Source organism: Phyllobates terribilis, unplaced genomic scaffold, assembly GCF_046119375.1.
Source record: "Phyllobates terribilis strain yellow unplaced genomic scaffold, ASM4611937v1 Scaffold_2__4_contigs__length_985480577, whole genome shotgun sequence".
NCBI lineage: Eukaryota > Metazoa > Chordata > Amphibia > Anura > Dendrobatidae > Phyllobates > Phyllobates terribilis.
Window position 1 is genome coordinate 148,629,518 of NW_027362762.1, and position 23,855 is coordinate 148,653,372.

General features: G+C 49.1%; 1 protein-coding gene across 3 annotated transcripts in view; it reads right to left on the minus strand.

Moving 5' to 3' along the window:
* Positions 1-23,627, minus strand: part of LOC141198470 (cyclic AMP-dependent transcription factor ATF-7-like) — a 93,398-nt gene extending 69,771 nt beyond the window's left edge. For 2 of the 3 annotated variants that reach the window (XM_073662969.1, XM_073662966.1), the window contains exon 1: positions 23,477-23,627. The gene's annotated coding sequence lies outside the window, so the exon portion shown is untranslated. Of the gene's footprint in view, positions 1-23,294 lie in introns of all 3 variants that reach the window. The other variant, XM_073662967.1, reaches the window with a different exon arrangement.
* Positions 23,628-23,855: the final 228 nt, after the last annotated feature.

Genomic DNA, 23,855 nt, shown 5'->3' on the forward strand with positions numbered 1-23,855 from the left:
TTTCATCGGTCACTAATGTGTATTTGCGCAGAAGTTTTGTAGAAATGACGGTACATCTTAGGCTATGTTCACACATTGTGTTTTTTTCAGAGTGTTTTTCAGCAGCAAAACCTGATCTCTTGGCAGGAAAAAAGCTGCATCACAAATACAAGTTATGGTGTGTTTTTGGCGTATATTTTTCAGGATCCCAAAGTTCAGATTTGTTTCCACCACAGAAGCATGAACACAGATCACCAATGCAAGACATATGTGAAACCATATTAACCAGAATTACAAATGTAACAGTGGGAGGAGGTGAATTGTTCAGGAATAGTTTACCTAAGACACTGGCAGTGCATTGAGTTTGTAGGACACTATTCATTTTCACACTATGGTCTGCCATTCAGTTGCTCAGGGCATTGTTCAATTTCACACCTCCGTGGGCCACAGGTATTGTTCAATGTCAAAAGTAGCTCAGCTAACGTTTACATTATACACATCACTAATTTAATTAAACTCTACTAATACAAACAACTGTCTAAGTGACCAAGACAAGATGGAAAATCACAAAAATAAATGTGTTTCACATACTTGCTTATTTTCACTAAGAAAGCAGCAAAATCTGATAGCTATGTTCACACTAGGCGTTTTTTCACTAGCCACTACTTCCAATGGGTGAAAAACACTGAAAAAACGTGAAAGAAGTGAGATGCTCTATTTTGCAGAAAAACATGCAAAGCACAAAATCCTGATATAAAAAAAAACAACAATGTGTGTGCATGAAATTTCTGGAATCTCCGACTTTGCTAGTACTGCAAAATGCAGCTGAAAATTTGCATAAAAATGCATCAAAAAACAAGATGTGTGAACATGGCCTTACACTTCAGACCAAAACAAGCAAAAAGTCTGCGGTGCAGGAAAAGTTTAATATAGTCATCAGACAGATTCGGCTGTGCTCACACTTGTACCAAGGCTCACAACTTCTTCAGGCTGTGTGCCCACTATGCGTTTTTTAAGCGTTTCCGCAGCGGCAATTCTGCCACAGAAACACTTAAAAAAAAGCTTGTTAGTAGGTCTGCTATGTTCCCCAATGATAATCCGCATGTGCTGTGCACATGCTGCGGAAATTTCCGCTGCGGATTATCATTGCGGAAAAATCCGCAGCACTACCAATTATTTTGCGTAATGGCGGCGAATTGAATCGCTTAACATCCGCATGACTATATGTGCACATGCGGATATTAAGTGATTCAATCTGCGGATGGTACCCGGGTCTGGAGAAGAGGAGACTCTCCTCAAGACCCGGGTATCATAGAACCTGTAAAAAAAAAACATTATACTCACCTTCTGATGGCCCGCGGTCTTCTATCCAGTACGTCTTGGCTCCCCGATGGTCTAAAAGGACCTTCCATGAGGTCATTCAGTCATGTCACAGGTCACGCGACCGCTGATGTTGGCGGTCGCGTGATCTGTCACATGACTAAATGACGTCATGGCAGGTCCTTTTCCACCATCGTGAGACACCGGGGAGACCGGACGCATCGGAGAAGGAGACTGGGGGCCATCGGAAGGTAAGTATAATGTTTTATTTTTTACCATTTTTATTCTTTTTTTTTTAACTAACTTGGTCACACTATATAAAATCCATGCTGGTTGCATGGATTTATATAGTGTGACCAGGTTGTCAAGTACTTTTCCAAGTGATGCTAAAATCGCTTGGAAAGCGCTTGACAACCCGCATGCGAAATCGCATGTGGAAAACGCATGAAAAACGCTTGTCCCTTGTCCGCATGCGTTTTTTCTGCCAAAGAGATGCAGAAACGCTCAGGAAAAATTCGGAGCATTTCAGCATCGTGGGCACATAGCCTCAGATTGGAAACACCACACAAAAGAGTACAGTGTAAATAAATGGGGTTGGTCAGGTGATGGGGCGGGAACCCCATTGTGATAAACACAGCCTAAGGCCTCATTGCAGATTTTGATCTGGACACTTGGATCAATATTGGACATGTCTCCGCGATCTTGCACAAACCACTTGGTTTAAGGAAAAAAATCTGAAATGTGCACAGCCCCTGAGACTATCATAGGTATGAGTGCTGTCCAATAAAAGAAAAAAACTTGATAGAACATAGTACGTGAAAAACTGACGTATAAATGAGAAGTCTGGAGCTTGAGGTCTCATTCACACGTCTGATTTTTGTGTACGAGTGTCCGTGATTTTTCAAAAATAGCGGAGACAAGTCCAATTGTGATCCGACGGTCCGATCAGAATCACCAATGCAAGTCTATAGGTCTGTGAAAATTTGGACAGCACTTGGATGACATCTGAGTGTGGCTCAATTTTAACAGACTGTCAGAATGGAGAAATTTTCTTTTTCTTCCTAAGTACAAGAAAATCGGATGACACTGGGACCACACTCTGATCAGGAAAATCAATACATTTTTCTCGGACGTGGAAAAATCTAATGTGTGAATAAGGTCTTAGTTATAAGTCTGCCCGTTGTCACTGGAAACCACCAACAACCTTGCTGTCAGAGACGCCCCTGACAGATGGGTTGTCATTATGTCTATTCCAATTTTGCATTTACACGCGATTGAGAAATACCATTCAGTTTCCATGGAAGGAGGGGGATGGGGCCAGTGCAACCTATTTTGGGGTACCCAACAGGATTGGACTGGTTGATATCTCACTTGCCCAATGACTGAGCACGGTGCTGAGACACAAGGGTGTAAGCAGATCCTATGTTTTTCGTGTCGGCCGGCTGTAATATCGGTGTAATTTAACAGACATGACCCAAGTATTTCCTCTGGAATAACCTAATCCTATGGGGTTACCGGGTTATGAATGAAAACAGCCGTTGCTAGACAAAGTCAATAACAATATGTAACGGATACATATGCTGACATAACTCAGCACTACATCCGCCATAATTAGTGCTATTCCCGGCTATTTCCATGGTGGCACATTTTCAATAGTCCTGTTTTCCACCCTCCGCCGGCTATTCGCAGTGCGCATTGATGGCTGTGGACACATGGTAAATCCCATCAGCTTTGTTCCCTCCTCCACACTTTTATATCCAGAGCGGTGCGCTGAAAATAGAATTCCCACAACTGTTCCTCCAGCTCAGCTATTTTCTGTCAGCATTAAACACATCCTCAGGAAAACCTCGTCTTACAACACAATACAACAGCGGCCGTTGTGTCTCTGCCAGCTCTGCTCTTGGTAAGATAGCCACCATGAGCACTGGGGAGGAGATAGCCAGAAATGCACGTCTGTCCTGGGGGGCGCCACAGCGAGGATGGGACCGGCCGCTAAACACCACACTGATCATTCTCACTTACCAATACTTTCCCATTTTAATTTAAAGGGGTATTCCCATCTCCAAGATCCTATCCTAATATGTAGTAGGTGTAATGATAATAATATTAGCAAATACCTCCAATTAGAAATGTAGTATAGTTTTTCCGATTCGCTATATGTGGTGGTTACGACCACTAGCAACTAGCGTTCACAATATCAGTGGTCGTAACCATGGATACCTAAGGTCCTGCAATCCCTGCACATGAGGAAAGAGACATAGTGAAATTAGAAAAATCTATACTACATTTGTAATTGGAGGTATTTGCTAATATTATTATTACACCTACTACATATTGGGATAGGATCTTGGAGATGGGAATACCCCTTTAACTCTTACTTAGCCCCAATTAATAAAAATGTACCGAAACATGAACATACAGATCCAATATGGCTGTAGTAGGCTCCCTGCTGCTGGGACCGGCAGCAACCAGAACTAATCTGTGCAGTAATTCAGCAAGGAGTAGATCACTGCAGGTGCCGGACAGCGCTCTTCCATAGCGAGAGACTTGACAGTCACCTGGACCAGCGCTTCAGAGAAGAATTGCAGATATTAACATAGTTTACTTTTCTCATTTACCTTTAGCATTATTTTAGCTGGTGTCATTCATTTCTGATAGTCTGCAGCATTTTCTCCTGTCTTGTAGAAATCCTGAACAGGAGTCACTCACATGCTGATCCTCTCACTTTTGGCTGTTAAACAGCTGAGAAGTTTAACCCCGCACCCACACACTAGAAAAAAAAGTTATCCGAACCTGGAAATATTTCTATGTAACTGACTATCCATCTAGTGTATAGTGGGGTCTTTCAAAAAGGATTGCTGAATTTCCATGTCTGACCCTGTTACGAGAGGTGACAAGATGCCTACAAAGGTGTATTGCCCACAGCTTAGTCTCTTTCCCTATTGAAAATACACACTCAGGTCAAGGCAAGCATGTATGGTGGGGGATAGTGAAAGAGTTGGCCCCTTGATATTAAAAACAAAAAACAGTATTTGGTCAACAGCTACAGTGGATATGAAAAAAAAAACGGTTAAAATGACATGTTTTGGTCTGGGGAAAAAACAAAACAATACAATGAAAAATAATTTCAGAACTTTCCACCTTTACTGTCACCTACAATCTGTACAAATCAATTGATAAACTGAAATAGTTTCAGGTAGAAAAGAAAAAACTAAAATAATGTGGTTGCATAAATATATACACCTTTAAACTAATACTTTGATGTATGAATTTTTTGGGGCAGCACAGTGGCTCATTGGTTAGCACTGTTGCTTTGCAGCGCTGGGGTCCTGGTTTCAATCCCACCAAAGACAACACCTGCAAAGAGTTTTTGTTTCTCCCCGTGTTTGTGCGGGTTTCCTCCAGGTTCTCTGGTTTCCTCCCACACGTCAAAGACATACTGATAGTGAATGTAGATTGTGAGCCCCAATGGGGACAGCGATGATAATGACTGTAAAGCGCTGTGAAATATGATGGAACTATATAAGTGAGTAAAATAAATAAATGAAAACATTTCTGACAGCATTCAGTCTTTTTGGGGTAGGAGTGAATCAGCATGACACATCTAAAATTGTCAGTCTTTGCTCACTCTTTCTTGCTGTGGCTACAAATCCATCAGATTGCGAGGGCATCTCCTATGTACAGCCCCCTCTTCAAGTCATACCACAGATTTTTAAATTGGACTCCCCTGGTGGGGCCATTCCAAAACTTTGATTTTCTTCTGGCGAAGCCATACTGTTGTTGTGTTTAAAGATTAAATTCCGCTTCATCTTTTTAGGCTTTAAGGTTTTGTTGCAAAATTGACTGATATTTGGAACAGTTCAAAATTCCCTCCACTTTGACTAAAGCCCCAAATCATATTGCTGCCTCCACCATGCTTCACTGTGGGTATGATGTTTTAGTAATGCACTTTAGTACTGGCTTTACACCAAATATATCTTTTGGAATTATGGCCAAAAATTTCAACCTTAGTCTCATCAGACCATAACACGTTTTCCCACATGCTTTTGGCAGACTTTGGGAGGGTGTTGGCAAAATATAGACGGGCTTAGATGCTTTTCTTTGTAAGACACGGCTTCAGGATTGCCACCCTTCTCCACAGGCCAAACATATGAAGAATATGGGGGATTGTTGTCACATGCAGTACACAACCAGTACTTGCCAGCTCTTTTAATGTTGCTGTAGACCTCCTGGTAGCCTTCCAGACAAATTTTCTTCTCGTCTTTTCATTAATTTTTGGGGGACGTCCATTTCTAGGTAATGTCACTGGAGTGAGATTTCTGACAGACGAGATGTGGCATCCCATCCCGCCTATTTTGTTGGAGCTGGGAGAAACCAGTGTGAAAATACCAAAAGTTGCAAAATTTTGGTGAAACTCTGAGTTGCACCTAAATTTTGCAACTTTTCAAAGCTTTTACACAACAATTCTGGCTTGAAAGGTTTGATGAATCGGGTCCCATAATTTTTGCTGTAAAATTCAACTAAGAAAATGTCAGGAAAATTCTACTAGAATGGTTAAACATTATATGGGGTTAATCAGAATCCCGATAAATGATGGCAGCTATGTACAGACTATTATGTAACATTCCTTTTAACTTGATTGGGGATGTGGTTTTGTTCAGAAGTAGCCAATTATAAGAGGATGCTCACACTTATGCAATCACATTATCTTAGTTTTGCTATTTTTATTTGCCCCCTCAAAATGATTTGTTTGGTTGTCAATTAATTTGCACAGATTATGGGTGACATTTAAGGTGAAAAAAGTTTGGAACTTCTTGGTATGATTTTTTTTTACATGACAAAAAAACTGCCATTTTAAAAGGTGTGTAGTTTTTTGATATCCAATATATACTACTCAAAAAAATAAAGGGAACACTCAAATAACACATCCTAGATCTGAATGAATGAAATATTCTCATTGAATACTTTGTTCTGTACAAAGCTGAATATGCTGACAACAAAATCACACAAATCATCAATGGAAATCAAATGTATTAACCAATGGAGGCCTGGATTTGGAGTCACCCCCAAAATTAAAGTGGAAAAACACACTACAGGCTGATCCAACTGTGATGTAATGTCCTTAAAACAAGTCAAAATGAGGCTCAGTATTGTGTGTGGCCTCCACGTGCCTGTATGACCTCCCTACAACACCTGGGCATGCTCCTGAGGAGGTTGCAGATGGTCTCCTGTGGGATCTCCTCCTAGACCTGGACTAAAGCATCCGCCAACTCCTGGACAGTCTGCGGTGAAACGCGACGTTGGTGGATGGAGCGAGACATGATGTCCCAGATGTGCTCAATCGGATTCAGGTCTGGGGAACGAGCGGGCCAGTCCATAGCTTCAATGCCTTCATCTTGCAGGAACTGCTGACACACTCCAGCCACATGAGGTCTGGCATTGTCCTGCATTAGGAGGAACCCAGGGCCAACCGCACCAGCATATAGTCTCACAAGGGGTCTGAGGATATCATCTCGGTACCTAATGGCAGTCAGGCTACCTCTGGCAAGCATATGGAGGGCTGTGTGGCCCTCCAAATAAATGCCACCCCACAGCATTACTGACCCACTGCCAAACCGGTCATGCTGAAGGATGTTGCAGGCAGCAGATCGCTCTTCATGGCGACTCCAGACTCTGTCACGTCTGTCCCATGTGCTCAGTGTGGACCTGCTTTCATCTGTGAAGAGCACAGGGCGCCAGTGGCGACTTTGGCAATCCTGGTGTTCTGTGGCAAAAGTGTCCTGCATGGTGTTGGGCTGTGAGCACAACCCCCATATGTGGACGTCGGGCCCTTATATCACCCTCATGGAGTCGGTTTCTAACCGTTTGTGCAGCCACATGCACATTTGTGACCTGCTGGAGGTCATTTTGCAGGGCTCTCGCAGTGCTCCTCTTGTTCCTCCTTGCACAAAGGGGGAGGTAGCAGTCCTGCTGCTGGGTTGTTGCCCTCCTATGGCCCCCTCCACATCTCCTGGTGTACTGGCCTGTCTCCTGGTAGCGCCTACAGACTGTGGACACTATGCTGACAGGCACAGCAAACCTTATTGCCACAACTCGCATTGATGTGCCATCCTGGATGAGCTGCACTACTTGAGCAACTTCTGTGGGTTGTAGAGTCCGTTTCACGTACCACAAGTGTGAAAGCTCTACCAACATTCAAAAGTGACCAAAACATGAGCCAAAAATCATTGGTACTGAGATGTGGTCTGTGGTCCCCACCTGCAGAACCACTCCTTTATTGAGGGTGTCTTGATAATTGCCAATAATTTCCATCTATTGTCTATTCCATTTGCACAACAGCATGTGAAATTAATTGTCAATCAGTGTTGCTTCCTAAGTGGACAGTTTGATTTCACAGAAGTTTGATTTACTTGGAGTTATATTCTGTTGTTTAAGTGTTCCCTTTATTTTTTTGAGCAGTGTATTTATGGTGTATAGGCACCATTTGTCACAGGAGCTTGATATATCTGTGTCCTACTGCAGACAGAAAAAAAAGGGGAAAGGCTCCTACTTCAGCCAACTGTCTTACAACCAAACAAGATTGAGGACAATAAAGGCATATATATTTTCAGATTTAACTGCAATATTAGACAGAATATGAACCAACAAAGAGAGGAGATTTAAGGGGTGGCACGCCACTGACAGCACCTTTTCGATAACAATATAACCCAATGTGGAATAAACAGATTTTTTTGTATATTTTTGTTTGGTGTTAATTTACGGTCTGTTTTTTGTGTCTATAGGGACAAAGTAGATACAAAAAAAAAAAAACGAGCTGTGGGATTAGCATTATTGAATGACATTATCTCCAGATTCTCCAAATTTAGAGCAAAAAGAAAAGGTGAATTCTAAAACTAGGATCAAATCTAAATGAGGGGAAAAAAAACAAAATTATGAGAATATCAAAATGCCCCCTTCTCCTGAGACTGCACCACCTTTGTCTTGCCCAATATTTCAGACAAGTCCTAGTCTGGCCTGTGGAGTAGGTAAGCCGTACTTCCCACTAAGATTTATTTATTTTTACACATCGATTTCAATTCGACATAAAATAATTAAAGGGGTTGTCCGGTCAAAAGTGCTAAGTCTGCAGAGACTCTGGGTGACTGCAGACCTATGAATCTCCCCAGTGCAGGCACTGTGCACCGCAGGGATTCGCCGGTTTCTGAGCGGGGACCAGAGGATATGTATGTGCTATACACACCCCCGGCCAGTCGGCGTCGACTCGCTCTCTATACACTTGTATTGAGTGATGCTGCGCCCTGTCTAGTGACGCGGACAGCCAGTGGGCGCTTCCGACTAGAAGGCGCAGTCTCGCTCAATTCAAGTGAATGGAGACCGGCGAGGCGGTGTCGACAGGCCGGGGGTGATGTATAACACATACATACCCTCCGTTGTCGGGTCTGAAACCGGCGAATGCCCGCCGCGCACAGTGCCTGCGCTGGGGGGGGATTCATAAGTCTGCAGTCACAGAGTCACTGCAGACTTAGCACTTTTGACCGGACAGTCCCTTTAATATTAACAAATTTAATATTGAAAATGGTAATATCAGACTTTTCATCAGCATAAAATATCATTTTTAATATTTGAAGCCAAAGTTGCAGCCAGTACAGTTCTACAGGCTGACACCACAGCCCTCGCTATTCTGTTACTTGTCTGTTAAAGGAGTTTTCCACTACTCGGACAACTTCTTCTCAATCACCATATTCCCCACGTATACAGTAATTGTAAAAGCCTGTACTCATCTCGGTTGCTGCTCCATTGCCAGGTCTGCCATGACACTGCAGCCAATCAGCGGCTGCTTCACTCTCCCCTCCTTCAGCCATAATAAACATGTGTCGGAAGCAGCAGCAGCCATCACTTCTTCCAGATGTCTGTTTCTTCCTAAGTGAGAGTGAAGCAGCCGCTGATTGGCTGCAGGGCTCACGTGACATACCGTCACGCAAGCCCCGGTGCCGAGTCGCTGGCACCAGAGGTGAGTACAGGTTGCTTTTTAATATGGTGGAATATGGCGATTGAGAAGGGGTAAGTCTGAGTAGTGGAAAACCCCTTTATGCAGAGTGAAGAACCAATGCAAAATGTGACTCATTAAATCAGCTCAGATAATTGAATGAATGTCACATGATACAACAGGACTACCTATCACTACACTGCTTGTGTTTGTGGCAAAATCTGCTGAGTAGTTCTAGTCTAAAACATTTTTGGAAATAACCAATTTCTAGTTGTTTTTTTTTAGAACACGTTGATGGTTTAACAAATTCAGCTGCTAAGATTGGCTTGTTGCAAAGAGTTCTCATGCTCTATTTTCACTTTTTTTGAGTGGGCAGTCCCTCTTCATCGGCATTCTACCAGCACTATAGGTGTTAGAACTACCTTCCCCCTCACTTCCCGGCATATAGTTTTGACAAAACAGGAAAGAGGCGAGACTCGACTCCACTTCATGTAAAAGTTGTCTAAAAAAAACAGCGACCATTTAGGATAAAGCAGCCATAATGAACAGTAACATGTGGCACTGCATAAGTCACAAAAACAGACTTTTCCATCTCAACATTTTACTTCACGTAGAATGAAACAAGTATGTGGAAGTCAACATTTTACTCCTCAAACGCCAAGTACACTCAGGGGGATCATCGAAAATGGGGAAACGCTTAAGGAATGTTATCACGCCGTGTATAGAGTAAACTGCTCTAGGATTGGTGGACGTCATAGAAAAAAAGAACAAAAATACAGTCTTTCATCAGATTCCTCACTAAGGAAATATGCAATTTCTTCTTAAAATAAATGCACATTCAGAGGGAAAAAAAAAAATAATTTTAAGATCATTAAAAAGTGATAACGCAGCAATGGTATGTCTTTGAATCTAAGGCGAGGAACAAACACAATTACTAAACATATCACAGCTCGCTAATATCCACTACCAACAGTAGTAACTCAGGCCTGGGCCCCACTGCAGGATGCACACCGTCTATTCGACACAATTCAGGCATAGGTAAAATGTGCTACATGACACCTCATTATATCCTCAGTCTCAGACTTCTGGACCATCTTCAAAACCAACAATTCTTTGTCTATTGAACCGATGTCAAACTCAAACACCCAGAGGGCCAAAACGAAAAATGTGGACAAAGTTGCAGGCCAACCAGTATACAAAATAATGGGCCCCGACACAGGCCTCCGCGCAGAATAAATGGGCCCCGACACAGGCCTCCGCGCAGAATAAATGGGCCCCGACACAGGCCTCCGCGCAGAATAAATGGGCCCCGACACAGGCCTCCGCGCAGAATAAATGGGCCCCGACACAGGCCTCCGCGCAGAATAAATGGGCCCCGACACAGGCCTCCGCGCAGAATAAATGGGCCCCGACACAGGCCTCCGCGCAGAATAAATGGGCCCCGACACAGGCCTCCGCGCAGAATAAATGGGCCCCGACACAGGCCTCCGCGCAGAATAAATGGGCCCCGACACAGGCCTCCGCGCAGAATAAATGGGCCCCGACACAGGCCTCCGCGCAGAATAAATGGGCCCCGACACAGGCCTCCGCGCAGAATAAATGGGCCCCGACACAGGCCTCCGCGCAGAATAAATGGGCCCCGACACAGGCCTCCGCGCAGAATAAATGGGCCCCGACACAGGCCTCCGCGCAGAATAAATGGGCCCCGACACAGGCCTCCGCGCAGAATAAATGGGCCCCGACACAGGCCTCCGCGCAGAATAAATGGGCCCCGACACAGGCCTCCGCGCAGAATAAATGGGCCCCGACACAGGCCTCCACGCAGAATAAATGGGCCCCGACACAGGCCTCCACACAGAATAATGGGCCCTGCATAGGCCTCCACACAGTATAATGGGCCCCGCATAGTGCTCCATACAGTATAATGGGCCCCGCATAGGCCTCCACACAGTATAATGGGCCCCACATAGGCCTCCACACAGTATAATGGGCCCCACATAGGCCTCCACACAGTATAATGGGCCCCACATAGGCCTCCACACAGTATAATGGGCCCCACATAGTGCTCCATACAGAATAATTGCCCCATATAGTCCTCCATAAAGTATAATGGCCCCACATAGGGGTGGTGGTTCTGGTGTTGCGGGCCAAATAAAACCACCCTGCGGGCCAGAATTTGACATGTATAGTTTATTGTGACTGCTCACATAATGATTTCAGCGCCAATTCCACGCAAAAGTGTAAATCCAATACAATTACTTCAATGCATTTTCCTCAACCTTGAACACATCCATAGGGAAGAGAAAAAAAGAAAAATCAGTAAGGCCTTTTGTCTATGACATGGAAGAAGCAATCTGCCAGAATTAGTTGCATGTTACTTAGAGCACAGTCACACCGTTTTTTTTACATGGATTTTTCTACCGAAGAATGAACAGGCTACTTCTTTTAACCACTTGACGGTTTCAGAACCATGAAGTGGAGAAAAGAACAAAAAAAAAAACACTGAATATGTGCACAGCACTATCATTTTTACATTGCTGTGCGTTATGTACATTTTTTGCAATGGTTTTGCAGGACTGTTTCAGGTGGGTTTTAGGTGGTATCCACCTGAAAAGACGTTGTGTGCACATATCCTTATTCTTCATGGAAAAGCTACTGGATATGGGTATGGGTATGTTCAGATGAACGTATTTTTGGTTTATGTACAGTTTTTGTGTGAGACGGACGGCAAACAGATCCAATGTTAGCCTATGTGCTAGTTCACATGGACTATTTTTACCGCAAGTCCATGCTCTAGACTGGTCCGATTTATGGACCAGATTAGTGCATGTAGATAGCAGGCAGCTACTTACATGTGATGTGGACGGGCCCATCGAACTGCGGACGTGACTGGTTTGGTAAATTCAGCGGATAATGTGAACATAGTCTTGACCACAATGAATGGCGCTAATCCTCGTGGGTTTTGGGGGTAAAACAAGTGTTACTTTGGCAGCTATTGAACGCCACCCTTCACTGTCAACTTTGTGCATCTATGAAAAAAAGCACATTTGTCGTCTTGCTGCATCTGTACAAGTACAATCTATAAAAATAAAATAATTGTTTAGGTCACACGGTAAATGACACAAAAAGTCATATATATCCCAATTTTAAAAAAACTAATTGCCCTAGAAAAAAAAATACATATATACATGGGTCTCAAAAAATAAATGTTTAAAAAAAAAACAAAAAAAAAAAACAAAAAAAAAAACATTTTTTTTTTTAAAGCAGTAAAATAATAAAAAAACAACAAGGCTCTAAGTTTGGAATTGTCATAAATGTACTGAGCCGCAGAATCAAGTTATCAGGTTGTTTACAGCAAAGTAAAATGCTGTAAAAATGAAACCCTAAAAAACAATGATGGAATTTTTTCCCTCACCTGAAGGAGTCCTTTTTAGGGTTATAATAAAAGGCAGGCTGTATACGATAAGATTGCCAGCTGATCTCGCCAAAATCTCATGTGTATGGGGGCTACTGATAGTAGATGTAGTGGAGGAAATTGATGGGGCATCTTAGATTTCATCAGGCCCAATCTTTTGTTTGATTCAGAGGAATTGAACGTAACAGACACCCAAATAACCATGGAGCTGGAGCATCAGATAATAAACTGCAGTTGCTGCAGCTAGAAGCTACTACTGTCATACAACCAGCTGTCAAATACATACAGTTTTGCCCCTTTCCTTAATTTGGGAACCCTTCCCCAACATGCCTATATGGAGAGACCATGCTGCAGTCTGTATAGTGATACCGCACGCAGCAGGACCGGAGCTCTGATTTATGCTCCAGATCGGCTCTGTGCACAAGCGCCTCATATCTGGTGGTAGAAGCCGTGGCGAGCCGATCACTTGCCCCCACTGTACCTATTGCTTTACATTGGGGTCCATCACTGTTTCAATTGTTGTGGTGGCCGTTCTTGCAAATGTAAGAAAAGTGGGTCATGAAGTGCTGGTGCTTCTGTTTAAATTTGACAAATGCCAAAGGAGACTCAGACACAACAGCCAGCAGAGCCCTAGCATGTACAATATTGTCTCACATGCAAAAATAAATAAGAACCACAAAAATAGAATATTCTACATTTGCTTACATAAAACAGCAGAAAATGTCTAGACTAGTTGCACCAGTATTAAAAAATAGTGCGCGGTAGGAGGGAAGCCAGAAGGGTACACCTCTGCACTGATGGGGGCCCAGGATAGTCATCAGTACGGTTTAGACCACACATGCAGTTTTAATGCAGTTTTGGAGCCAAAATCAGGAATAGATATATAAAAAAAAAAAAAAAAAAAAAAAAGAGAGCTATAAAATTAAAAAGTGATATTTTTCACTTTTGTACTAACTACTGGTTTTGGTTTTAAAGCCTGAAGGTATAAATCCAGACTAAGTCCACGTATAGCCCACGATGCACAGACTAGCCATGGGTGTCCTGACCTGAACTTTGCAGCCTCACATATGCCTATGAGGCTGTCAACTTGGGGTCAGACATAAATGAGGCTGTCAGGTTCAGGCCAGGAGACGTGTCCGCTCTCGGCACTCTGTGCATCGTGGTCTGTGCTCGGTCAGCGAAACAAGGATGTGTGAATCCATCCTCATGGTATGTTCCCAGTATATGCAGCGGATTTGGGAAAATATAAAGAAATCTGCTAAATATTACAGGGCGGGTTGTGAAGGACAATTCATATAATCCTGTGCAAAAGCTACAGAGAAAATATACAAATTTTGGGCTGTGTAATGCATAGGTTTAGAAGCAGAAATGCAGCTTCATCTTTTATAACAATCTTCACAAATTTTCCCAAAAGTCTACAACAGTATTTCCCATTGTTGTTGAGGGGGTGTCTGCAAAGAAAAAGACCTGCAACCACGGACCCCTAGAGGTAATGGCCAGGATCCCTGTTAATGGGATGTGTGTGGTATTACAGTCAAGCTGCACTGAAGTGAGGGTCAGAATCAGACTGTAGTCAGATGTGACGCTGGTTTTGGAAGTAAGCACTCACACTTTACTAATTCTGAACACCTATGAGAAGCAGGGCATTGCATACAGTAAGGGCATGATCACACGTAGCGCTTTTGCTGTTTTCCCCTGTGCCCAACACTGCATTTTACAGTAGCAGTAACATTTATAACATTTTTATAGTATCAAGCATGTCGTTCTTTTTCCTTGCGGTTTTTAACCTGTGGTGTGTTCGTTTCAAAATGCAGCATGTCACTTCTTTCAGTGTTTTTTCAACATTTTTATCCATTAAGATCAATGATATAGAGAAATTGTATAAAAAAAAAAAAAAAAAAAAAACAACACAAAAAATAACCATAATATAAGCAGGGTTTTTCATGCCAACTCTTGTGCGTTAAAAGACACAGCAAAAATGCTATATGTGAACGTGCCCCAATAGCTCCTGTTCATCGTTTTACAGATTCCTCGCCCGTTATGGTGGTTCATTTGCCATGAAGGAAAACCTGGGGCAGGTCGGCTCTCTGCTCTGACCGGGGTTTTGTATAATTATGTTGTTTTAGAGCCATGAATGGTTGGATGGCTGATGAGAATAGTTACATCTACGACCAGTTTTTACCCATCATCACAAAAATGAACCTGACAACTGGGAAGAAAATGTAGTCCCATGGCACACAAAGGAGGGGATTACCAGCCGCAGCCCTGAATACCCCACTATTGACGTTGGCTTCAAAGCATCTTTATCAGAGCTGAATGCTCTTGAAGAACAGCGGAGTTTGTGTAACCAGTAGAGCCGGCTTGTTCTTCACTTCTGCGAGGCAACAATGAAGGACCTCAGAAGTGACAGACTACAGGCATGGGACAGAAGTAGTCATACAAGGGAAAGATCTAAAACGCCAAAGTATAAAAACCTTCTAGAAATTACATGTAACAGATCAGGATTTGATTACTTCCATCCACAACTGTAAGGTCACACTAAATCCGAATATGGAACAGAAGAACCAAGAAAACCATCACGTGGCCACATCCCAGCAAGAGTGGACTCCAGGGTGGAGATTGTCAGACTCCTGGAGACTTTACCAGTCATTTACCACTACAGAAGCCAATAATGAACTCCATGAATATCAATAGCAAACATACAACAATGTCTGTAAAGTTCACTAGTCCTCTAGTGATAATATCCTGACGAGAAAAGTGATTTTATTAACTGCTGCAAGCAGCCCAGTAAGTGGCATCACTGGAACCATGGCCTCTGCCCCTACAATATGCCGCTCCTATATTAGGTGGAAAAATCTAGTGACTGATTCCGTATAAATGCTAGAAACTCCCCTATATTATATATATATAAAAAAAATCTGAAATATGTTTCAGCACAACATGCAGTTGTTTTTTAATCTATATGTGATATGAAATCAGAATCTACTGTTTTGTTCCCATATAAACAGAATATGCACAGTTGTACTTCAACGTTTGTGAACCCTTCAGAATTTTCCTGATTTCTGTATAAATTTGACCTAAAATCACATCACATTTTCACACAGTTTCACCTCCTTTTGTCACTAACAGACATGCAATATTAGATCATTTCTCTTTTTAAAAAAATATGACAAATGCTAATATTTTTGACTTTCCACGAGACATCAGCCAATGCCAGACAACGGGTACAGCCATGGAGCCTCGCCGGTGGACCCGGGAAAGAAGAGTACAGCATGGATGTCTCTTTAATAAATAATAATGGCTTGCAACTGGGGACCAACATTTACTGAAAGGCAACAACCCCTTTAATAAATGGAACCTGTCACCAGAAATAACACTATTAACCTGCAGATATGGGGTTAATCTGCATGTTAACAGCGTTATTCTGCTGCCCAGCGCCTGCACGCAGCCGAATACAGCGGGGACAAAATTAACTTTATTCTCCCCACAAGCATTCGGCGTTCAGTCACTGCTCTGAGAATACAGTCCCTGGCACTGACTGACACTCCCTCTGTATTGAGGCTCAGCTGTCAGTCAGGGCCGATGCAACGGTTACAGCAGTAGCTCTATATTCTCAGAGCGGTGACTGAACCGTTGCCGCATCCGTCTCCATGACTGAACGCCGAATGCTGGCAGTGAGAATCAATGTAATTTTCTCCCCGCTGCATTCGGCTGCGTGCAGGCGCCGGGCAGCATAATAACGCTGTTAACCTGCAGATTAACAGCGTTATTTCTGGTGACAGGTTCCCTTTAAGCTGGGCTTTAATAGCCTGTCAGACTCCGCATAAAATGCACATAGGCTGCTAATGTCCTGATTACATGGGGCGATATGCTGCAGAGAACGATGAATTTTTAAGCAAGCCAGAATGAGCGCTGTGCTCTTTTGTTGAGTGATCGGCAGCCTGTAGTTACACCAGACAGAACTGTCACACCGAGCCCGGCTTGTGGAGTCACTACAAATACCAAAAATCACAGGTCACAATGAAGAGCAACCACAGGAGGCGTCACTCAGACAAAGCCATGATGAGTACAAGGACTGGCTCTCCTGACAGCTCTGCTGTACTAAGTGCCGCTCTGTCCTATTGTGTAGTCATTCTGGGTTAACTTCTCATACCTCTGGATCAGGCCGTTCTTCTGTTACGCCTCCAGAGATATATGAATAAATTGACACTTGGGCGTTACCAACTGGGGTCGTGTCCCTACACACTGACACTGTCCAATCAGTGATGACAGTTTTGGACTGTGTATGACAATGCCCAGTTGTCAATTTACTCAGACATTTCCAGGAGTAATAATGGAGGACCAGAACAACAAGGAGTCCCAGGCCGCTATTTGTTTAAAAAAGACAAACTGTGCTTTACGCACCTTCCCCAGGTTCAGCGCTGAGTGTTTGCTGCTGACCCCGATGGCATCTGCAATGCTTACATCACATGGAGAGCCAATCACTGAGCTCAGAGGCTCAGCCCACGTAGATCACGAGCCACTGAGCTCACTGATTGGCTGCTGATGTAAAACCAGCACAGTAGCCAGGACCAGACACCAGGAGCAGTGGGGAGACTCAGAGGTAGACCCAGTGAGGTGAGTAAAGTAGTTTAGGGTTTTCAGAGAACGGACAACCTCTTTATAAGGGAATCTGTAACAAGATTTTTGCCACCTAATCTGAGAGCAGCATAATATAGGGACAGAGACCCTGACTCCAGCAATGTGTCACTTGCTGGGCAGCTTGCTGTAGTTTTGATAATCTCCTAATTTAAAGCAGTGATTTTATCATTAGAGGACGAGTAATCCTGCTGCCATGTCACCCTCCATATTCATGAGCTCTGTATAACTTTGCCCACACCACTGATTGGCAGCTTTTTGCCTATGCAAAGTGCACACAGAAAGCTGCCAATCAGTGGTGGGGGTGGCGTTATACAGAGCTCATGAATATGGAGGATGATATGGCAGCAGGTTTACTAGTCCTCTAGTGACAATCTCCTGCTGATAAAAGTGATTTTTATCAAAACTACAGCAAGCAGCCCAGTAACTGTCACATCAATAGAATCAGGGTCTCTGTCCCTACATTATGCTGCTCTCAGATTAGGTGGGAAAAAAAACTGCTGACAGATTCCCTTTAAACGAAAATGCAAGTATTTACTACAACATGGCAGGAGAACGGAAAGCACCTTATGAGGTTGGTAAATAAAAAAAAGAGCAAATTATAAAACTCAAAGCAAATTTTATAAGGGTTATCGGGTTCAGGACATTGATGGTTTTCAGTAGGATATACCATTATCATCGGATCAGGGTATGACGCTGACTACCCCCCACCAATCTGCTATTTAAACTGTATAAAGGGGCTTACACCAGCGCCGCAGCCCCCTCAAACAGCTCATCGGCAGAGGAAGCCAAAGCCGGACCCTCCTCATCTGATACTGATGTTTCCCAATGATTGACTATATGAGCCTTTCCCCTCCTGTAACACCTCTAATGTCTACAGAATACTCATGTTCTTACAAACACGTAAAAACGCAAAAGTTTAAAAAAACTCACAACATCCATACACCAGACTATTAGGAAAGCTGCGTCATCTGTCAGTCAGACAGACCCCGCCGATCAATGAGATAGATAACACTGGGTGAGATAAAGACTAGGGGGCAATTCAGGGTTACTAGGCAACACTGAGGGTGCAGGACACAAGTTACTCCAGTATTAATGACAAAACAAAAAAATAATGAACGGCCTCCATAATAGTAGTGAGCAGATCTACAACACAGAGCAGGTAAGGAACTCGGCACTCATAGTGCAGTGAATGTAACAAAATATTTTATTGGCAATCCAAATGGTTAATGTTTCAGTCCTAAAATTGGACCTTCGATACTTCTACAGTCCAATATAGCGCAGGTGGGCACAAGATACTCAACATTGGGCACCCCTGAATGGGAGCAGACATTTGAAACTGGCCCACTTTTGGAGGGGAGCAGGCACCTGAGGTCACAAGGGGAGCAGACCCTCTGGATAATAGTGCCCTGGGGCTGGCCTCTGGCGAGACCAGACAGGTACTAGGGATGGTGGGGGCAGTAGACCCCAGGGCCGGCCCCTGGCGATAGCAGACAGGAACTAGGGGTGGTGGGGGCAGCAGGTTCCCGGGGCCGACCCCTGATGGGGAGCAGACAGGTACTCGTAGTGGTGGGGACAGTAGAGCCCCGGGGCTGGCTCCTGGTGAGAGCAGACAGGCACTCAGAGTGGTGGGAACAGCAGACCACCTGGGCCAGCCCCTGGCAAGAACAGACAGACACTCGGGGTGGTGGGGACAGCAGACCCCCAGGGCCGGCCCCTGGCGGGGAGCAGACAGGCAATCGAAGTGGTGGGGACAGCAGACCCCGGGGCCGACCCCTGGCAAGAACAGACAGACACTTGGGGTGGTGGGGACAGCAAACCCCCGGGGCCGGTCCCTGGTTGGAGCAGACACTCGGGGTGGTGGGGACAGCAGACTCCCGGGGCCGGTCCCTGGTTGGAGCAGACACTCGGGGTGGTGGGGACAGCAGACCCTGGGGCCGGTCCCTGGTTGGAGCAGACACTCGGGGTGGTGGGGAAAGGAGACCCCTGGGGCCGGTCCCTCGTTGGAGCAGACACTCGGGGTGGTGGGGACAGCAGACCCCGGGGCCGGTCCCTTGTTGGAGCAGACACTCGGGGTGGTGGGGACAGCAGACCCCCTGGGCAGATTCCTGGTTGGAGCAGACACTCGGGGTGGTGGGGACAGCAGAACCCCGGGGCCGGTCCCTGGTTGGAGCAGACACTCGGGGTGGTGGGGGCAACAGAGCCCCGGGGCCGGTCCCTGGTTGGAGCAGACACTCGGGGTGGTGGGGACAGCAGACCCCCTGGGCCGGTTCCTGGTTGGAGCAGACACTCGGGGTGGTGGGGAAAGGAGACCCCTGGGGCCGGTCCCTGGTTGGAGCAGACACTCGGGGTGGTGGGGACAGCAGACCCCTGGGGCCGGTCCCTGGTTGGAGCACACACTCGGGGTGGTGGGGACAGCAGACCCCCGGGGCCGGTCCCTGGTTGGAGCAGACACTCGGGGTGGTGGGGACAGCAGACCCCCGGGGCCGGTCCCTGGTTGGAGCAGACACTTGGGGTGGTGGGGACAGCAGACCCCCGGGGCCGGTCCCGGTTTGGGAGCAGACAGGCCCTAGGGGTGGAGGGGACAACAGACCCCCCCCCCCCCCCCCCACCGGGGCCAGCCCCTGGTGGGAGCAGACACTCGGGGTGGTGGGGGCAACAGACCCCCTGGGCCGGTCCCTGGTTGGAGCAGACACTTGGGGTGGTGGGGACAGCAGACCCCCGGGGCCGGTCCCGGTTTGGGAGCAGACAGGCCCTAGGGGTGGAGGGGACAACAGACCCCCCCCCCCACCGGGGCCAGCCCCTGGTGGGAGCAGACACTCGGGGTGGTGGGGGCAACAGAGCCCCGGGGCAGGCCCCTGGTGGGAGCAGACACTCGGGGTGGTGGGGGCAACAGAGCCCCGGGGCCGGCCCCTAGTGGGAGCAGACACTCGGGGTGGTGGGGGCAACAGAGCCCCGGGGCCGGTCCCTGGTTGGAGCAGACACTCGGGGTGGTGGGGACAGCAGACCCCCGGGGCCGGTCCCTAGTTGGAGCAGACACTCGGGGTGGTGGGGACAGCAGACCCCCTGGGCCGGTTCCTGGTTGGAGCAGACACTCGGGGTGGTGGGGACAGCAGACCCCCGGGGCCGGTCCCTGGTTGGAGCAGACACTCGGGGTGGTGGGGACAGCAGACCCCCTGGGCCGGTTCCTGGTTGGAGCAGACACTCGGGGTGGTGGGGACAGCAGACCCCCTGGGCCGGTTCCTGGTTGGAGCAGACACTCGGGGTGGTGGGGACAGCAGACCCCCTGGGCCGGTTCCTGGTTGGAGCAGACACTCGGGGTGGTGGGGACAGTAGACCCCCGGGGCCGGTCCCTGGTTGGAGCAGACACTCAGGGTGGTGGGGACAGCAGACCCCCGGGGCCGGTCCCTGGTTGGAGCAGACACTCGGGGTGGTGGGGACAGCAGACCCCCGGGACCGGTCCCTGGTTGGAGCACACACTCGGGGTGGTGGGGACAGCAGACCCCCGGGGCCGGTCCCTGGTTGGAGCAGACACTCGGGGTGGTGGGGACAGCAGACCCCCGGGGCCGGTCCCTGGTTGGAGCAGACACTCGGGGTGGTGGGGACAGCAGACCCCCGGGGCCGGTCCCTGGTTGGAGCAGACACTTGGGGTGGTGGGGACAGCAGACCCCCGGGGCCGGTCCCGGTTAGGGAGCAGACAGGCCCTAGGGGTGGAGGGGACAACAGACCCCCCCCCCACCGGGGCCAGCCCCTGGTGGGAGCAGACACTCGGGGTGGTGGGGGCAACAGAGCCCCGGGGCCGGCCCCTGGTGGGAGCAGACACTCGGTGTGGTGGGGGCAACAGAGCCCCGAGGCCGGTTCCTGGTTGGAGCCGACACTCGGGGTGGTGGGGACAGCAGACCCCCTGGGCCGGTTCCTGGTTGGAGCAGACACTCGGGGTGGTGGGGACAGCAGACCCCCTGGGCCGGTTCCTGGTTGGAGCAGACACTCGGGGTGGTGGGGAAAGGAGACCCCCGGGGCCGGTCCCTGGTTGGAGCAGACACTCGGGGTGGTGGGGACAGCAGACCCCCGGGGCCGGTCCCTGGTTGGAGCAGACACTCGGGGTGGTGGGGACAGCAGACCCCCGGGGCCGGTCCCTGGTTGGAGCAGACACTTGGGGTGGTGGGGACAGCAGACCCCCGGGGCCGGTCCCGGTTTGGGAGCAGACAGGCCCTAGGGGTGGAGGGGACAACAGACCCCCCCCCCCCCACCGGGGCCAGCCCCTGGTGGGAGCAGACACTCGGGGTGGTGGGGGCAACAGAGCCCCGGGGCCGGCCCCTGGTGGGAGCAGACACTCGGGGTGGTGGGGGCAACAGAGCCCCGGGGCCGGTCCCTGGTTGGAGCAGACACTCGGGGTGGTGGGGACAGCAGACCCCCTGGGCCGGTCCCTGGTTGGAGCAGACACTCGGGGTGGTGGGGAAAGGAGACCCCCGGGGCCGGTCCCTGGTTGGAGCAGACACTCGGGGTGGTGGGGACAGCAGACCCCCGGGGCCGGTCCCTGGTTGGAGCAGACACTCGGGGTGGTGGGGACAGCAGACCCCCGGGGCCGGTCCCTGGTTGGAGCAGACACTCGGGGTGGTGGGGACAGCAGACGCCCGGGGCCGGTCCCTGGTTGGAGCAGACACTCGGGGTGGTGGGGACAGCAGACGCCCGGGGCCGGTCCCTGGTTGGAGCAGACACTCGGGGTGGTGGGGACAGCAGACGCCCGGGGCCGGTCCCTGGTTGGAGCAGACACTCGGGGTGGTGGGGACAGCAGACGCCCGGGGCCGGTCCCTGGTTGGAGCAGACACTCGGGGTGGTGGGGACAGCAGACGCCCGGGGCCGGTCCCTGGTTGGAGCAGACACTCGGGGTGGTGGGGACAGCAGACGCCCGGGGCCGGTCCCTGGTTGGAGCAGACACTCGGGGTGGTGGGGACAGCAGACGCCCGGGGCCGGTCCCTGGTTGGAGCAGACACTCGGGGTGGTGGGGACAGCAGACGCCCGGGGCCGGTCCCTGGTTGGAGCAGACACTCGGGGTGGTGGGGACAGCAGACCCCCGGGGCCGGTCCCTGGTTGGAGCAGACACTCGGGGTGGTGGGGACAGCAGACCCCCGGGGCCGGTCCCTGGTTGGAGCAGACACTCGGGGTGGTGGGGACAGCAGACCCCCGGGACCGGTCCCTGGTTGGAGCAGACACTCGGGGTGGTGGGGACAGCAGACCCCCGGGGCCGGTCCCTGGTTGGAGCAGACACTCGGGGTGGTGGGGACAGCAGACCCCCGGGGCCGGTTCCTGGTTGGAGCAGACACTCGGGGTGGTGGGGACAGCAGACCCCCGGGGCCGGTCCCTGGTTGGAGCAGACACTCGGGGTGGTGGGGACAGCAGACCCCCGGGGCCGATCCCTGGTTGGAGCAGACACTCGGGGTGGTGGGGACAGCAGACCCCCGGGGCCGGTCCCTGGTTGGAGCAGACACTCGGGGTGGTGGGGACAGCAGATCCCCGGGGCCGGTCCCTGGTTGGAGCAGACACTCTGGGTGGTGGGGACAGCAGACCCCCGGGGCCGGTCCCTGGTTGGAGCAGACACTCGGGGTGGTGGGGACAGCAGATCCCCGGGGCCGGTCTCTGGTTGGGAGCAGACAGGCCCTAGGGGTGGAGGGGACAACAGAACCCCCCCCACCGGGGCAGGCCCTTGGTGGGAGCAGACACTCGGGGTGGTGGGGGCAACAGAGCCCCGGGGCCAGCCCCTGGTGGGAGCAGACACTAGGGGTGGTGGGAGCAACAAAGCTCCGGGGCCGCCCCCTGGAGGGGAGCAGACAGGCCACCGGGGTGGTGGGAGCAGACTGCTGGCCGGGAGCGCAGACATATAGTCTGCCGAGAACACTCTGTCCCGGGGGCCTGTTTTTGGCCCCACCTCTTGCTGCTTCCTATTGGCTGTCCTACCTGTCACTCGTAGATTCTCCGCCTCTTATTGGCTGCTCGCTGCAGACCTCTGGACGGGGGCGTCTCCCCGGTCTGGGCCTCTCTGAACCTCTGGGGTATTTGGGGCGTTGTGTCGGAGAATCTGTACGTGACATGCAGCGTGTGGGCTACGGACGCCTCAGCTCTCGGCTGCGCTCTCTCACCGTGTCAAGTTTCCGTTCCCTCCGAGTCTCGGCCCCGCTCTCCTCCGCCAGCAGCCTACAGCAGCGCGGGCGCCCCGATCCTCGACTCTCGCGAGAACACCATGGGCGGGGCAGGCTCCAGTCTCGTGACGTGCAGCGCTTCCAGCTGACTGTCAGTGCCTGGCCCCTCCCCATCCCCCTGACATCTCAGGGGGCGGGGCTATGATGACTGACAGGAATGCGAGGGCGGAGCTGAGGGACTTGACTGACGGCGGAGGCAGTGGTGTGTGGGCGAGCGGGCTGTCTCGGTGTAAATGGATGCTGAGCGCCCTCTGCTGGTCATGTGATATTACTACATGTACGTGTTTTATGTACAGTGTGGAGCTCAGCAGCTGAGACA